This window comes from Elephas maximus, chromosome 2 (assembly GCF_024166365.1).
Source record: "Elephas maximus indicus isolate mEleMax1 chromosome 2, mEleMax1 primary haplotype, whole genome shotgun sequence".
Classification (NCBI taxonomy): Eukaryota; Metazoa; Chordata; class Mammalia; order Proboscidea; family Elephantidae; genus Elephas; species Elephas maximus.
In genome coordinates, this window is record NC_064820.1 from 17,964,434 (window position 1) to 17,980,962 (window position 16,529).

The window sequence follows — 16,529 nt, forward strand, 5'->3', positions numbered from 1 at the left end:
GTAATAAACTCAAAGGTCATAGTGTTTTTTTTAAAGTGAGGGCCATCTGGCATCACCTCACATAGAGTTACAATAACAGCTTTTTACTCTGAAAATGGGGTGACATAAAATAGCCTTTCCAGAGGAATACACTGAGGGAGGGAAGCGGGTACAGGTACAGGCTCCTTGGCATGTTCTGGTTGTGAGTTAACAGAAAGTGTTTTCTGGTAACTACTGCTTGTACTTACCGTAAATGAGGGCTTCAAAGTACTTGGAACAGCATTAAAGCACCATTTTTCCACTGACCACACTAAATAAAAACATAAGCATCCACTAGGCAAAACTTCCACCTTTTCAGGGACAAAAAGCTCAATACAATAACAAGAGCCGTTAGCTGAAAAGTAATCTGAGAACTAAAAGTGTGTTATAACTAAAAGTGCAGTCTTTAATTACTACTGTATCCCAGCCACATAGTTATTCCAATGACAGACTCAGATAAATGAGTGAAAAAGGAATCCTTTACATTGAGGTTCTCGGATGTTAATTTTTAATTTCCTTTAGGAAATCATGAATATTAGATTTCTCTTTTTTTTCTTCTTCATAAAAATAAAATGAACTGTGTTAAATAACGGCATTTGACCTGTACGAATAAACAACTCAGAACTAGTTACATTTTTCCAGAAAGTTCTGTCAACATCTTCCTTTTCAAAAACTGTTACTTGGTTCTCTGCAAATGAACAGACATTTCCCATGATCCCTTTCTTCCTCCTCTCTGAAGCTTCAATCAAACCATGAATTGACTTATTTGGGCAGCTATGAGTTGAAATCAACTCGATGGCACCTAACAACGATAGACTTGTGCTGCCTAAGGTGGCAGCCATTAGCCCGGTGTGGCTCTTGAGTATTTCAAATGTGGCAACTGGAGCTGAGATGTGCTGGGGGTGTAAAACACACACTGAATTTCGAAGACTTAGTTGAAAGGACATTTCGAATATAATTGGATTAAATAAAATAACTTATTAAACTAATTTCACCTGCTTATATTTACTTTTTTAATAGGGCTACGAGAAAATTGAAAATTACTTATGTGGCTCCCGTTACACTTCTGTTGGATGGTGCTGCGCTAGAGAGCTTTTGCGGGGAGGCTGTTTTTCCTAGTCGTCTGAACAGAATGAATATTTCACAATTCAGAAACAGCACATGAGCAGAATCACATAATGACCCTACAATGGACCCATCTGCACAGCTACTAATTTAACTCTGTTATACAATCTTTTTGCTGCATATGAAAAGGAAGTAGCCTTCATTTTTCATGGCATTGAACATGCATTCAGAAGCAATGGTAACGAAAATAGCAGAAGCTCTGCCAATAAGCAACAAATTCTGTGACCAAAAATATTCAAATCTAGGAAATACATGAAAACCCCTTTTGCCCTATTTTTGTGTGTGTGCCCTAAGTACCCACTCTGGGTAACATGCCCTAAGTGCCGTCAGTAGCACTAATAACTGTAATTGGAGCCCTGGTGGCACAGTGGTTAAGAGCTATGGCTGTTAATCAAAACGTCAGCTGTTCAAACCCACCAGTCGCTCCTTGGAAACCCTATGGGGCAGTTCTACTTTGTCCTGTAGGGTTGTTATAAGCTGTAATTGACTTGACGGCAATGGGATTTTTTTTTCTAATACTGTAATTTGAGGTTATCTGGGCTTGGTGATATTAAGTATGCCATTATGCACTTGTACAGCACTAGATAAAACCAACCACTGAATTACATATCTGACATTGGCTGTATTTGTTCCAAAGGGCAAAGTAAGCCCTTCAGAGATTACTGGTGAGAGGTGACTGAGCAGGGAGAAAGCTGAAGCTACACTATTTTGCACCTACAGTGTAAGAAAATAATTTTAATTTATTTGTTTTACTGGGAGTGAGCCTGTTTATAAAATGAACAATCTGCTGTAAAAATGAACCACTGACAACGCTGAATGGCAAAAAAGCAGTCACAGCATGGATTTGAGTGGGTGACCCTCCTACAAATAAGTCAATAATTGGAGGCTGAAGGAGAAAAAGTGGGTTATTTTCAAGCAAACTGCAGATCAAAACTAACAAACAACTTTCAAGTTCACAGCCTCTGACGCATACGAAGTCATTTCCACATTTAAAAATTCCTTTCTTCCTGTGTGCTGTTGCCCAGATAAACAGGGAGCAGACAGAAACCCACTGACGGGAGTAGGTGGTATGCAAGAATATCTTATACTGGCGGAGAGACTGCAGAGCCCTCAGGCTGCCTTCACTGAAGGAAAAAATACGTATCCATTACATTTTGTCTCCACAGACACAAAGGCCCATTCTGTTTCTAGCAGGATCATCCTTCCTTGAAGGAGGGGAAAAATTGGTTCTGATGAAATATGAATAGGGAACATTTTAAATGTGATGAAAAATGTGATGAATTTTTCTGTCTTATTGAGGGGGGAAAAAAAGAATTGGAATTGAGCAGACCTAGAAATGATTTGTCTGCCGTATACCATCTATTCTTGTTTGGAAATCAAAACCCAAACTGGGATAGAACCCTAAAATAGGTATTAAAAAGCCCTTTCTTCTTTAATGTTAAAATTCAGCTGTATTTGCATGAGAGAGGAATGACAACGCATGCCCACAGTCACGAAATCTAAAACATAACAGGCCCAGGCCAATGTGCCTTCGACCCAAACAATACCCTCGACGTTAGCTCTTGGAATAAGAATCACCATATTCTGTTAATCATGATAAAAACAGCCATTTCCAAACAATGCAAACTAATAATAACTACAACAAAAAGTCCTGCAGTTTGTGGGATCCTTTGAACAGCTGATCTGATCGTGGACACGCCTGGCTTCTGACGTGTTATAAAAGGTACTGGGACCTCGAGGACCTCCAGGTCTTAAGTCCCTACTAAATTACCAAGTGATGCGGAAGACCTCAAGGAGTCGGCCTGGCTACGTCTATTTTCTGCCGGACCCCCGATTTGAGCTCTGCAATGCTCCATGGCTACGGTTACACACCCCGAAAGGTGAGCAGTCTCACTTTCTGAACTCAATGCAAACTACCTTGAAAAACAAATGTGATTAAGCATATTATAACTTTGCACAGTGAAAATGTTTTAAGATCTAGAAGTAAAAGGCATGGCGTGGAATTGTTGCCAACTAGTAAAGTTTGGAGGTTTGAACCCATCCAGCGGCTCTGTGGGAGAAAAGACCTGGTGATCTATTTCTGTAAAGATTACGGCCTAGGAAACCTTATGGAGCAGTTCTACTCTGTCACTTGGGGTCGCTAGGAGTCAGAATGCCCTGGAGGGCACCTAACGAGTAACGGACAAATCAGATGGTTAGCTTAATTTTTCCTCTTGTTTTGGTGAGATCAGAGCAAGTAAGTATGGGGATAAAAACAAAACAAACAAGAAAGCACATGGCCATAGCACACCAATGAGGTGCCTTCCTCATTCTGCTGCCATTACCGACATTTTTCAAAAGGGAGATGAGGCCACAAACAACTGGGCAAAATGTCCAACCATCTCCTAGCTTAGCCAAAGCTGTTTAAGTAGATCTGCTGGCACACAGAAATTCTAATTACTCAGCTATTCCATGGCCTATCAAGACCTTCTGGACCATTACACATCTGCTCTGCTTCCATCTGACATCTGTTAAATCTCAAGTTTTCAGTGCTTCCACAAACATATCTTAGTTCCACAGTGGAACTAGAAATCCACGGAGTTGATAAAGACGGTAATGAGCTGACTCATCATAACTGATCAGGCAGAATCACTTAAGAACACAAGTGTCTAATTCAAAGCTCACTGTTGACCCTTGACCCTGCCCACCTACAGGGGCTCAGTGAATATCTGCTTTTATCTTTTTCCTCTATGATACTATTCGCAAAAGATGCGAGCACAAATCCCGGTGACATCAGATTAGTTAATCTCAATGATTCAAGCAGTAACTGCAGATCCAATAGAAGTAAGGGACCTAATTATTTTGATTTTTCAAGGAATTTCTAAACAAACACGAGAGGTTAAGACGCTAAAGCTACTTTCCAGACGAATGCAATGTGTGCATGACTAACCTGATAAAAACCACAGCATGTTTAGCTAAGCAAATAAAGTAAAGTAAACCAAAGGATAAAGTACACACTGATGTGTGTTTTTCCAGTCCAGGTACCTTAGGTTTTCTTGACAAACCACCCAGCTGGTGACAAATTAATGGGCACTGTATCAGGTACGTCTCTCCTGTTGTACATGTGGGTTTGTTCTTCCTAAACAGAAATCAGTTTATGACTGTAAGTTCTCTCTCTACTAAATTTTGTCAGGTTATGGATTTGTTAATCCTGTCTGTGATTCGTCGTCAACTCGTATTCGTTCACTTGGATTAATAACTTCTCTGTAACTCAGTTTTTTTTTTTTTTTTTAATCCGGCAAATGAGAATAATTTTGGTACCTGTCTCACAAAGAGTGTCCTGGGGATTCAATAAATTAATATTATTTTATTAAGTAAGATGAAATAAGCATGTAAAATAGTTAGTATTTTGGTACTACATGCTCCATAAATGTTAGCTTTAATTATTTTATTCAGAAATGATAATGTTTGAATTTCCACAGGAACATTAGAATTTGAGTGTTGCATGCCAAATAAGGCAGCAGATTCTTATATTCTTACAATCAAACTAAAATATGTATATGCTTCATAATGAAACCACAAAACAAAGTCAGAATCATTGATTTGCAACTTTACTGGCACACAGCTAGCTAGTACTCACCAATATCTGAGTTCTTCTCCACTTCCTGGGCACACAGCTAAACTACATATCCCAGATTCTCTTGCAGGTAGGTGGGGCCATGTGACCAACTCTGGCCAATGTAATGTGGGAGAAGTGATGACTGCCTCTTCTGGGTCTGACCCCTAAGAACTCCTGAAGAAACCTTCTCTTCCCTCACCTGCCAGGTGCCAAAAATCCAGTGAAAGACTCAAAGGCGCACATGGACTCAGCTATGGCACAAGCAAGAAATTCATTATGCCAAGTCACTGAGATGGCGGCATTGTTTACTCCAGCAATTAGCACTCCCTCCTGGGAAACCCTGGTGGCATAGTGGTTAAGTGCTATGGCTGCTAACCAAAGGGTCGGCAGTTCAAATCTGCCAGGTGCTCCTTGGAAACTCCGTGGGACAGTTCTACTCTGTCCTATAGGGTCGCTATAGTTGGAATCGACTCGACGGCACTGGTTTTTTTTTTAACTGAAGAAGAACTGATGCCTCTGAATTATGATGTTGGTGAAGAATATTGAACATACCATGGACTGCCAAAAGAACAAACAAATCTGTCTTGGAAGAAGTACAGCCAGAACGCTCCTTAGAAGCAAGTATGGCGAGACTATGTCTCATATACTTTGGACATGTTGACAGGGAGGACCAGCCCCTGGAGAAGGACATCATGCTTGGTAAAGTAGGTCAGTGAAAAAGAGGAAGACCTTCAACGAGATGGACTGACACAGCAGCTGCACTAATGGGCTCAAACATGATGACTGTGTGGATGGCGCAGGACCAGGAAGTGTTTCGTTCTGTTTTACGCAGGGTTGCTATGAGCTGGAACCACCTCGACGGCACCTAACAACAGCACTACAACGACTCTAATGTACCTTGTTCGATGACAGCTGATCACCTGGCAATTTGATACACTACACCAAAGTTCTCCTCTTCTCAGGTTACCTTTTTAATAATACAATAGAATAATAAAATAATAATAGAAGCTTTCAAGAGACAAATCTGTAATGTAAAATGGGGATTTGATTGCTGATGGTTTCCAACATTCCCAACAGGGGCAGATTAACCAATAAGCATGATATGCACTGGCTTGATGAGCAAGGTATGCATGGGCTTAACTGTATTTGCTTGCTAATCTGTGGTGAGCAATTTCACATGGGTTTCACCTCATCTTTGATGTGGTGAGGAAACCCTGGCGATGTAGTGGCTAAGGGACAGCTGCTAAACAAAAGGCTGACAGTTCAAAATCTGCCAGGCACACCTTGGAAACCCTATGGGGCAGTTCTACTCTGTCCTATAGGGTTGCTATGAGTCGGAATTGACTCGACGGCAAAGGGTTTGTATTTTTTTTTTTTTGGTTTTCAGGTGGTGAGGGACGGGTGAAATTGGGCACTGCAGATTGGTGTGAAGGCACAGTTGGGCCTGTGGATACCTCGCTTATCAGGTAATCTGGCCCTGATTCCTCAGGTGGGGCCGTGGTGGTGCACTGGTTAAGAGCTTGGCTGCTAACCAAAAGGTCAGCAGTTTGAATCCACCAGCCACTCCTTGGAAACGCTATGAGGCAATTCTACCCTGCCCTATAGGGTCACTATGAGTCAGGATCAACTTGACGGTAATGGGTTAATACTTTCACACCATATCACGTGGGCAGCTACTTTAGCTCAAGATAAGCTGCAGACAAACTTTAAAACCCATTGCCTTGTTTCTAGGCTTTTGCTGCAAAACCCTACTTTAAGTACTACCCTCTACATTGTTATTTAGAGAAAGGAGCCACAATAATCCCAGCACACAATTAGAAGTAAAGCAGAACATGATTGATCGGCTCGGATACCATCCAAGGACACCTTCTAGCCTGGGGTTCTTTGGGCCTATACCATGAAATCAAACCATCAATAATGTGCCTTCTCATCAGGTCTTTGTCATAAGTAAAGGTTGTCATTACATGGAAAACTTACTTGTGTAATTGTTTCATGGCCTGGCCTCTAAACGTGGTAAAAATAAAACATCGGCTTATTAATACCACCCTTACGGTACCCAAATGAGCGGTAAAAGAATAAGCTAGTAAATGACTTTGCCGAAGTCCAATGGGCATTCCCTACAGGGCAATTGTTCAGAAGAAGCAGTCTCAGAGCCCAGGCCTTTTTACTAGTTTTGTCTAACTGATGACTCTCATTGTCCGTTATAGTGAAGGAAAACATGAGAATCCAGAAGCACTTCTTTAGGGTCAGGCTCTGTGCTAAGCATGCCACATGCTTTATCTAACCAAACATTAACAAAAATATGTTTTATTATCATGTGCACACTTGACAGAGGAGGAAGAAGGCTGAGAGACGTTACTGGCCCTATGATACAGTAAGCGGCAAAGCTGGAGCTGAAATGCAGGTTAATTCATCAGTATCGTTAACTACTACCATACTGTATACAACCAAACCCACTGCTGCTGAGTCGGTTCTGACCCATAGCGACCCTACCGGATACAGCAGAACTGCCCCACAGGGTTTCTGACGTTGAAATCCTTATGGAAGCTGACTGCCACGTGTTTCTCCCGTAGAGCGGCTGGTGGGTTTGTACTGCTGACCTTTTGGTTAGCGGCCAGGCGCTGAACCACTGCACCATCAGGGCTCCTTGTATATAAGCAGAAACACTGAATTTGATACAAAGATGCCTGAGGATCCACTGTTCTCCTTCCTCAGTCTTGGTGGTCAGATTTCTAGACACAATCCAATCAATCAGTCAAAAGCTGAACATACTCTACAGTTAGTGTTTGGCTTCTATTGGAAAATGTCAACGTTCTACAAATAATATAACCTTCTCTCTGAGATTGGGGAAGAAAAAATGTCAAATCCTTATTTTACAAATAAGCTACCAAATGCCCGGGAAGCCTGCGTTTAGGCAAGTTGTCCGTTCTCGTGCAGCAAACGCACAGGAATGCCTGATGTGTGATCTGGAATTCACTCTGCCAGGCCTGTGCCGCCTGCCATCACACATCACGCCTGCCCGATCGATCCATCTTTGCCGGTGCCTCCTCACAAAATCAAATCCAGTTAGAAGAGTCGTTCTCCATTTACTGTGTTTCAGGCAGAGACCCGAAACAAACATAAATCGTCCTCCCCATCCTCGAAATAAACAGAAGAGGTAATGCATAATTAGCCCATCAACTGTCTCATAACTGAATAATGATTCCAGTTAAAAAACATCAACCCAGCCTCTAAAACCACCCTTCTTGAACGTCTGCCTTGCGCATCGTGCTCTTTCAAGATCTATCTATATGGGATCAAACTGACAACAGCAACTCAAAAGCTTACACAGGACCGTTAGGGGTCAGTGAGTTTATGTTAATGGAGGAAGAACAACTCAGAAGAGGAGGGTGAGAATGGCTGTACAACTGGATGAATGTAGTCAGTGTCACTGAACTGTATGTGTGGAAACGAACCGGTGTATGTTCTGCTGTGTTCTCGATGACAGCAAAATAAATAAAATTGAAAAAAAGAAAAAAAAGCCATTCTCATTACAGCAAGTTGGCCACGTTATATAAGTCAAGGAATAATCTGCACTGGATCTCTGACCCTGGTTTTGCAATTTCTGGGTTCAGGCGGAAAAGTCACGGAGCTCTTGTGTGTTTGTTTATCTGTAAGGCAGCTGAACAGACAATTAGTGTTAAGAAAGTACTGCGTTTTAAGTTGAAAAGCACCTCTTAATGATCCTCTGGAAACCCCGGTGGCATAGTGGTTAAGTGCTATGGCTCCTAACCAAAAGGTCAGCAGTTCAAATCCACCGCACTACGACAGACAAGTTCGCACTTGAGGATAACTGCTAAGTGTGTTACCTAACATGGAGGCAGTGAACAAACTGTCACACCGAAGTCTTCCTGTGCATGTGACGCCCTTCCACGCTTATCCTCCTTCTTGCCTGGGCCTCCTGGGCAACCCTGCTTTCCTGACACAGAGCCGTGTTGTACAGAGAATATATTACCTGTGGCTTGCCCTCATTGGGGGCACTACCTCACGTCTGTTTACATACACCCACGTGTGCTGGAATAACCAAAGGTGGACTGGACACGAACAGGAAAGTGAGGGAAGCGCTGCCCATGTAACGAGAGATGAGGCCAAACTCAACAAACCACCCCGCCTGCGGAGGAAGGGACGTGGCTTGAAATCTATTCCCCCTTGGCTGTGTGGGATATTTAAATGATATGGGCTGGGGAATGAGTGAATGAGTGGTGGGGGGGGGGCGGGGGCGGAGGTTGCTAGGGGTAAAAAAGCAACAGAGCTAACTGGGAAAAACAATTTGGTCACAAGTAAAAGATAACAGCATTGTGCTCTTTTAAGATCTATATGGGATCAAGCTGACAACACCGATTCAGAAGATTAGATAGGAGCCTTAAAAACAAAAACAAAAAAAATTTTTTTTTTTTTAGGGAGCAGTGAATTTACCCAAACAAGCTTATCCAATCCAAGCTGATGTACTTATTATGCAATCCAAACAAGTTAGCAAAGAGCTAATTAAGAACTCCAAGTCCTAATGTTGATTTTCCCAAACTGCCTCTCCACTGGCCACTTTCATGAGCCCCACCAGAAAGGACTTGAGTTGTCCCTACTGGTAAAGCACTGGACTTGACTCACCACTGCACCGTACACCTCCGGGCATTTAGAAGGTACCACCATCCTGGTTTGCCCAGTACTCTCCTGGCTTCAGCACTCAACATCCCATGGCCTGGGAAACTCCTCAGTTGCAGGAAAACTGGGGCAGCTGGTCTCTCTGAGGGCATCCAAAGGTGAATCTTTTCCTCAGGATGCCTTAAGGGAAAGGTGGTTAAACTGTTCTCTCTCCTTGTTTAAAAAAGACACACTTTTAGGTAAAGTGACTGTCTTCTTACAGGTAGAATATAATTCAAGGGAAAACTACAACTTTGAAGATTCCAAATGCTGACCCACACCAAATGCATTTAAAGCTGTTCTTAACGTCATACAATGGCAACCTCTGACAATTTTTTTTAAATGGTTCAGTGGCAGAATTCTTGCCTTCCATGCCAGAGACCCAGGTTTGATTCCCGGCCAATGCACCTCATGGGCAGCCACCACCCATCTGCTGGTGGAGACTTACTTGTTGCTATGATACCAAACCAGTTTCAGCGGAGCTTCCAGACAGACTATGAAGAAAGGCCTGGCAAGCTACTTTCAAAAATGAGCCAAGGAAAACCCTATGGAACACAATGGTCCAATCCTGTTGTGTATCGGATTGCCATGAGTCAGGGGCAACTAACAGCATCACCATTTATGGTACACTTAAAGGTAATATTCTTCCAATTCAAATTTGCACAGTTTTACAAATCTGTGGTTGGCCAGAACTCTTCCCGTGGAGTTGTAACCCTGGGAAGCCACTGGGCCCAGAACATGGAGCTCCTGGTAGAACTCTGCCTCAGAGGGGAGACGAGGCAGGCACAAAGAAAACCCTCCCGGCCCGCACTATCTGCTTACCGACAGGTGACAACGTCTCTGTTCCTTACTTCCTTCACTGGCTCTCCCGAGATAGAGGCAGATGACCAGTGGGAAATCACAGGCTCCCGCAGAGGGGTGGACATGGTGGGGCTGCAGGGCTGCAAGGGCAGCCACATCCACTTCCCCATCCTGGCAGGACCAAGAGCTGGCCGGTGTTGCAATAAAACGCCTGGGCCACTCAGCAGGTGTTTGGTTCCCGAGTGTGCTCTGTGACCCCGGGCTGCCTGCCTGCTGGCATTCTTGCACAGTTCACTGCTTCAGGGTTCTGCAGATGCAGGGCCAGGCTGGGATCCATCATTGCTTATTTGCTAATTTAAAGTCACAGAAATGTATTTTTGTCAATGGGTGTTTAAATAAATGCTAAGCATTTGCAAAGGTCAGGGGTTTTTTAAAAAACTGAAAATGCTTCCGTTCCAAAGGGCTATTTCCCACGTGAGTTTCAGCACAAGGTGCTTCCTCTACAGTCGGTCAGAATGGTTCAAGGACAACATCCACTGAACAGTTCCTGGCTGGGTGACAAATGTAGCTTTCCACGGACGGGGCTGTGGGGCCTAACTCAGAGGACCTTGGAAAGACAGAGGGGGCCCAAAGAGGAAGGGTGTGAAAATGACACAGAACCAGAGCCCAAGAGATACTGAATGCTATTAAGCAGCATTTCTTCTTGGAGGAATTTTAAAGTTCCTATATATATTCAATCATGCATGATTTTATAAGTATCTTACTTAAATGAAAAGCTGCCTAAAAACTCCCCTTGAAATAAACCAAACGCATTACCATAGAGTCAATTACAACTCTTAGCTACCTTAGAGGACAGAGTAGAACTGCCCCATAGATTTCCAAGGAGTAGCTGGTGGATTTGAACCACCGACCTTTTTGGTTAGCAGCCGAGCTCTTAACCACTTTGCCACCTGGTCTCCAAAGATTCCTCTACTTGCCATTATTATTATTTTTGCTGCTCTTAATTGAGTTACTAAACGTCTACTAAAAGACTTTTTCTTTGCTTCTCATATCTCTGTGCCTTGGTGTGGCTGAGATCACTACCAACTCAAGGCACTAGAATGGTATTTACCAGGATCACCACGAGCCCAGGAGTTGATGGCAGCTAACAACACAACAAACATCTCTTACATGGGTTTCAGCAGAGCTTCCAGACTAAGGTGGATTAGAAAGTAAGGCCTGGCGATCTACTTCTGAAAATCAATCAATGAAAACCATATGGATCGCAACAGTCCAATCTGCAACTGATCATGGGAATGGCACAGGACTGGATGTCTTTTTGTTGTATTTGAGTTCGCTACAAGTCAGGGCAGCTAACGACAACAACAACAACAACCAACACCTCTTACACATTTTCATGAGTCCCTCTCCCTTGCAGAAACCTTTTACAATATTTATAGCCATGACTGGAGTCCCTGGGTGGCACAAACGGTTACGTGTGGCACTTCTAACTCAAAGTTTGGCAGTTTGAACCCACCCAGAGCTGCCTCGGAAGAAAAGCCTGGCAAAGCAATTTCTAAAAGTCACAGCTTTGAAAACCCTATGGAGCAGTTCTACTCTGCACATGCGGAGTCGCCATGAGTTGTAATAGACTTGACGGCAACAGAGAACAACACAGCAGTGATCACCATGGTGCAAAAGGCGTCCATCCATGGTCAGATATGCTGGGGGAGCCCTGGACAGGATCCTTTCCTGAGAAATCCTACAGCCAAGGAAACTGTTTTCTACTCGAGTTAACCCAACATTGCCCAACTTATTTGATCACAGGTTCCAATGTGCCCTGAAGTCTTCTTAACTGTCCTGTAGCATAATCTGGGGAAACTTGCTCAACTAAAGAATTCACAGAATTGAAAACGAACGGATCTTTTCTTCAACTGGCATGCTGATCTTGCTAATTGAGCAAAAGCAGTTCCCAAGCCACAGACTATTTCCCACAGGTTAATCTTTTTCATTGCCAAGCTAAATGTTTAAGAAAGATAACGAAGGCGGATAACCTTTTATGAACACAAGCTTAATCATTTACGAGAGATTTTTGCTTTTAATATCCTAAATTTAGAAAAAATAAATAAAAAAGTCCTTGCCCACCCAGCAAAATACCCAGTTCACTACCACTATTTCTCAGCAGCTCAAATTACCAACAGTGTACAGCTCCAATCACCAACAGTGTACAGCTCCAATCAAAATGACAGTGAAATGTCCTGGCAGCTCCTTTCCAAGAAAAGCAATTTTTAGATCAATAACCTCCCAACACAGGTTTTTAAAAAACGTTTTCTGATCTGGAAATTATACAAAGAAATGGGTCTTTAAGCTGTTACCTTTCTACAATTCAAAAACTAAAAACACGGCAAAAAGTTATTAAAAGGTTGCTGCCACAGACATAAGTTTTATTGTCTCAGTGGAAATTCTGACAACTTTCCCTGGGTGAATAAATTTTATTTCCACTATCGTGATTTGTTACACAGTCTCAAAATAGCTGAAATGACGAAAAAATCCTAGTTTATAAATAAGCAGTATCATTTCCAAAACGTGCAATCGCAAAGTTAACTATCAAATTGCTAGTTAACAGTCCTGTTGGTCATTACACGGGAAAGTGGAATTCAGAATAAACAGGCTACATTCAATGAGTAAGCGTATCTATACAATTGTTTTGAGTCACCTAAAATACACAGCATGAGAATTAAATTCTAATAGATTTATTTAAAAGTGCTGGAGGAGGATTTGAAGAAGTAAATTTTCAATAAAGATTAAAATAAGTTTTAACTATGATTCATGCTTCAGTTTTCTGGCCTTAAAATGGAGCTAAGATAAGAACAGGGCTGTATCCTTTCACCATACCTATTCAGTCTGTATGCTGAGCAAATAATCCAAGAAGCTGGACTATATGAAGAACAGGGCATCAGGACTGGAGGAAGACTTATTAACAACCTGTGTTATGTGGCTGACACAACCTTGCTTGCTGAAAGAGGACTTGAAGCGCTTACCAATGAAGATCAAAGACCACAGCCTTCAGTATGGATTACACCTCTACACAAAGAGAACAAAAATCCTTACAACTGGACCGATAAGCCACATCATGATAGAGAAAATATTGAAGTTGTCAAGGATTTCATTTGACTTGGATCCACAATCAACACCCATGGAAGCAGCAGTCAAGAAATCAAAAGATGCACAGCATCGGGCAAATCTGCTGCAAAGGACCTGTTCAAAGTGTTGAAAGGCAAAGATGTCACCTTGAAGACTAAGGTGCACCTGACCCAAGCCATGGTATTTTCAATGGCCTCATATGCATGCAAAAACTGGACAGTGAACAAGGAAGACCAAAGAACTGATGCCTTTGAATTGTGGTTTAGCAAAGAATACTGAATGCACCACAGACTTCCTAGAGAACGAATAAATCTGTCTTGGAAGAAGTGCAACCAGAATGCTCCTTAGAAGCAAGGATGGTGAGACTGCATCTTACATACTTTGGACACGTTGTCAGGAGGAACCAGTCCCTGAAAAAGGACATCATGCTTGGTGAAGTACAGGGTCAACAGAAAAGAGGAAGACCCTCAACGAGATGGACTGACACAGTGGCTGCAACAATGGGCTCGAGCATAACAAGGATTGTAAGGATGGCACAGGACCGGGCAGTGTTTCATTCTGTGGTACACAGGGTCACTAGGAATCAGAACTGACTGGAGGGCACCTAACAACAACAAGATAAGAACCAAAAATAGCCAAACCCACAGCCATCGAGTCAATTCTGACTCATAGCGACCCTATAGGACAGAGCAGAACTGCCCCATAGAGTTCCCAAAGAATGCCTGATGGATCCAAACTGCCAACCTCCTGGTTAGCAGCTGTAGCACTTAACCACTATGCCACCAGGGTTTCTAAGATAAGAACAGATAAAGAGTATTTGTTCCCCACCATAAAAACACTGAAAATTTTGGAAAAAATATGGCTATTGAGATTTGAGTCCATGGGTGGTACAAACGGTTAAGGGGCTTGGTTGCTACCCAAAAGACTGGAGGCTGGAGTCTACTCAGCAGAGCCTCAGAAGAAAGACGTCATGATCTACTTGTGAGAAACCAGCCACTGATAACTCCAGGGAGAACGGCTCTGCCCTGGGATACATGGGGTCGCCACGAGTTGGAGTCAACTCCATGGCAACTGGTTTGTTTTTCTTACTGAGATACTGAAAAACATACTAATACTTAACCTTTCTGAAAAGGAGAAATGTAACTAGTCCACAAAATTACATCCAGCCTACCTTCCGCCTGATAATTAAAACATGTATCTAACTACAACTGAAAGAATGAGTAGCCAGAGACAATTTTTGGTGCTTCATCTGTTTTCGGAAACCCTGGTGGCGTAGTGGTTAAGAGCTACGACCGCTAACCAATAGGTCGGCAGTTGGAATCTGCCAGGTGCTCCTTGGAAACCCTATGGGACAGTTCTACTCTGTCTTAGAGGGTTGCTATGAGTCAGAATCGATCCAGTGGCAATGGGTTTGGGTTTTTTTGTTTGTTTGTTTTAATCTGTTTTCAGTTTCTTGATGCAATCACAGGGCCACTTCGGAAGGGCCCAAGCTTGCCTAGCTCGCCTTTGGGGAGGCTCTGTCAACTTGCATTATTCTTCCTACTGTCTCAGATGCACCAGGGAGGCAACAGTAAGGTCTCGCTGAGGCTTGTGATGGATGTTATCCGCTTCAGATGTCCCAGAGGCAAGTAAATAGTCATTCTGTGCTTACATCACAGCATAGCCAGATATTCTGAAAGTTCTACCCAGGAATTAAGACCGAAAAGAAGACCTGGCTTGACATGTTCACTACAAAGTTAAACACAGAATTACCGTATGATTCAGCAATATCCAAGAAAACTGGAAGCAGAAACACAGATACTTGTACGCCAATGTTTACTGCATTACTTTTTTTTTTTATTGCAGCACTATTAATAGCCGAAAGATGGAGACAACCTAAATCTCCATCAACAGGTGACTAGATAAACAAAATGTGGCACATCCATCCAATGGGACATTACTCAGCATAAAGAGAAACGCAGCTCTAATGCACACCACAACACTGATGAATCTTGACAACAACATCCTTAATAAGTCAGTCACAAAAGGACAAATATTGTATGATTCCACTTATATGAAATATCTGGAACAGGCAAGTGTACGTTGACCTAAGTTCATTGGTGGTTACCAGGGGTGGGCAGGAGGGGAAAGTAGGATTCGTCGCTTAGGGGACACTGAGCTTTAGTGGAAAAATCTGGAAACAGAGTGGTGATGGTTGAACAATGTGATGAACATAGTGTCACTGAATTGTACAAGTGAAGAACAGTGACATGGCAAACGTTTTGTTACATATATGTTTACCACCATAATAATTTTTGAAGAGAGGTATCTGTGTTGATAGACTCTAGAACTCCCTGTTCTCTGAAGCTCAGGCTTTGACAGGGCTTCATTCGCACACAAGGGTGCTAGCTATTCACAGTCAAGGTTAAAGACTGGTAAACGTGTAGGGAGCCCTGGTGGTACAGTGGTTAAGTGCAATGGCTGCTAGTCCACCAGCCACTCCTTGGAAGCCCTATGTGGGGGCAGTTCTACCCTGTCCTATAGGGTCATAGGGTCACTATGAGTTGAATCAACCTGAAGGCAATGGGTGTGGACTGCCCCATAGCTTGCCGGGCTCTTAGAATCACCGATTTTTACAACACTTGCAGCAAGGGAGGCTGACACAAGACTCTTGCTTGCTCTTTCCCTGGCCTGGGACGCGGTCTCAGGATGGATTCTCAAGGCTGTAGTAGTCAGAAAGGGTGAGCATGACAGAAGCATTCAGGACTGAAACGGCTGCTGCACAACTTTAAAGGCAAGTGCTGAGATTTGCCAGAGGCCTCTCAAAGCAGCCAAGATGCGATCCTTTACGGCCTGGCTTCCGCTGGGCCCCAGGGAAATGAGGCGAGGTGACCTGAAAGCTCTGCCCAGCTTATAAAATCGTGCAAAGTGGAAAACGACCTCATTCATAATGACATCCCCTCATAAAGACCACTCCTTTATTCACATAACAAGTATCTATGTGCAAAGGGGCTCTGTGCTTTACCTCTCTCTTGCATTAAAACTCTTTTCAGTAACACAAGCCCACCTCAGAGTGGGCAGCAGGAAGGCATCAGAGAACCAAACAGAAACAAAGATGTGCTTACATGGGGCTCCCGCTGACGCGCCGAGTCACCCACTGACCCAGCCTCAGCTCAGACCACGCCTTACCTTCCCCCAAACTCAGGCA

At 43.0% G+C, this 16,529-nt stretch overlaps 1 protein-coding gene across 3 annotated transcripts in view; it reads right to left on the minus strand.

Annotated features, from left to right (window-relative positions):
- Positions 1–16,529, minus strand: part of ANKH (ANKH inorganic pyrophosphate transport regulator) — a 169,871-nt gene that overhangs the window by 116,798 nt on the left and 36,544 nt on the right. The window contains exon 1 of one of the 3 annotated variants that reach the window (XM_049861328.1): positions 10,241–10,910. The exons of the other annotated variants lie outside the window; for them this stretch is intronic. The gene's annotated coding sequence lies outside the window, so the exon portion shown is untranslated. Of the gene's footprint in view, positions 1–10,240; positions 10,911–16,529 lie in introns of those variants that run through there. 3 annotated transcript variants of the gene reach the window in all.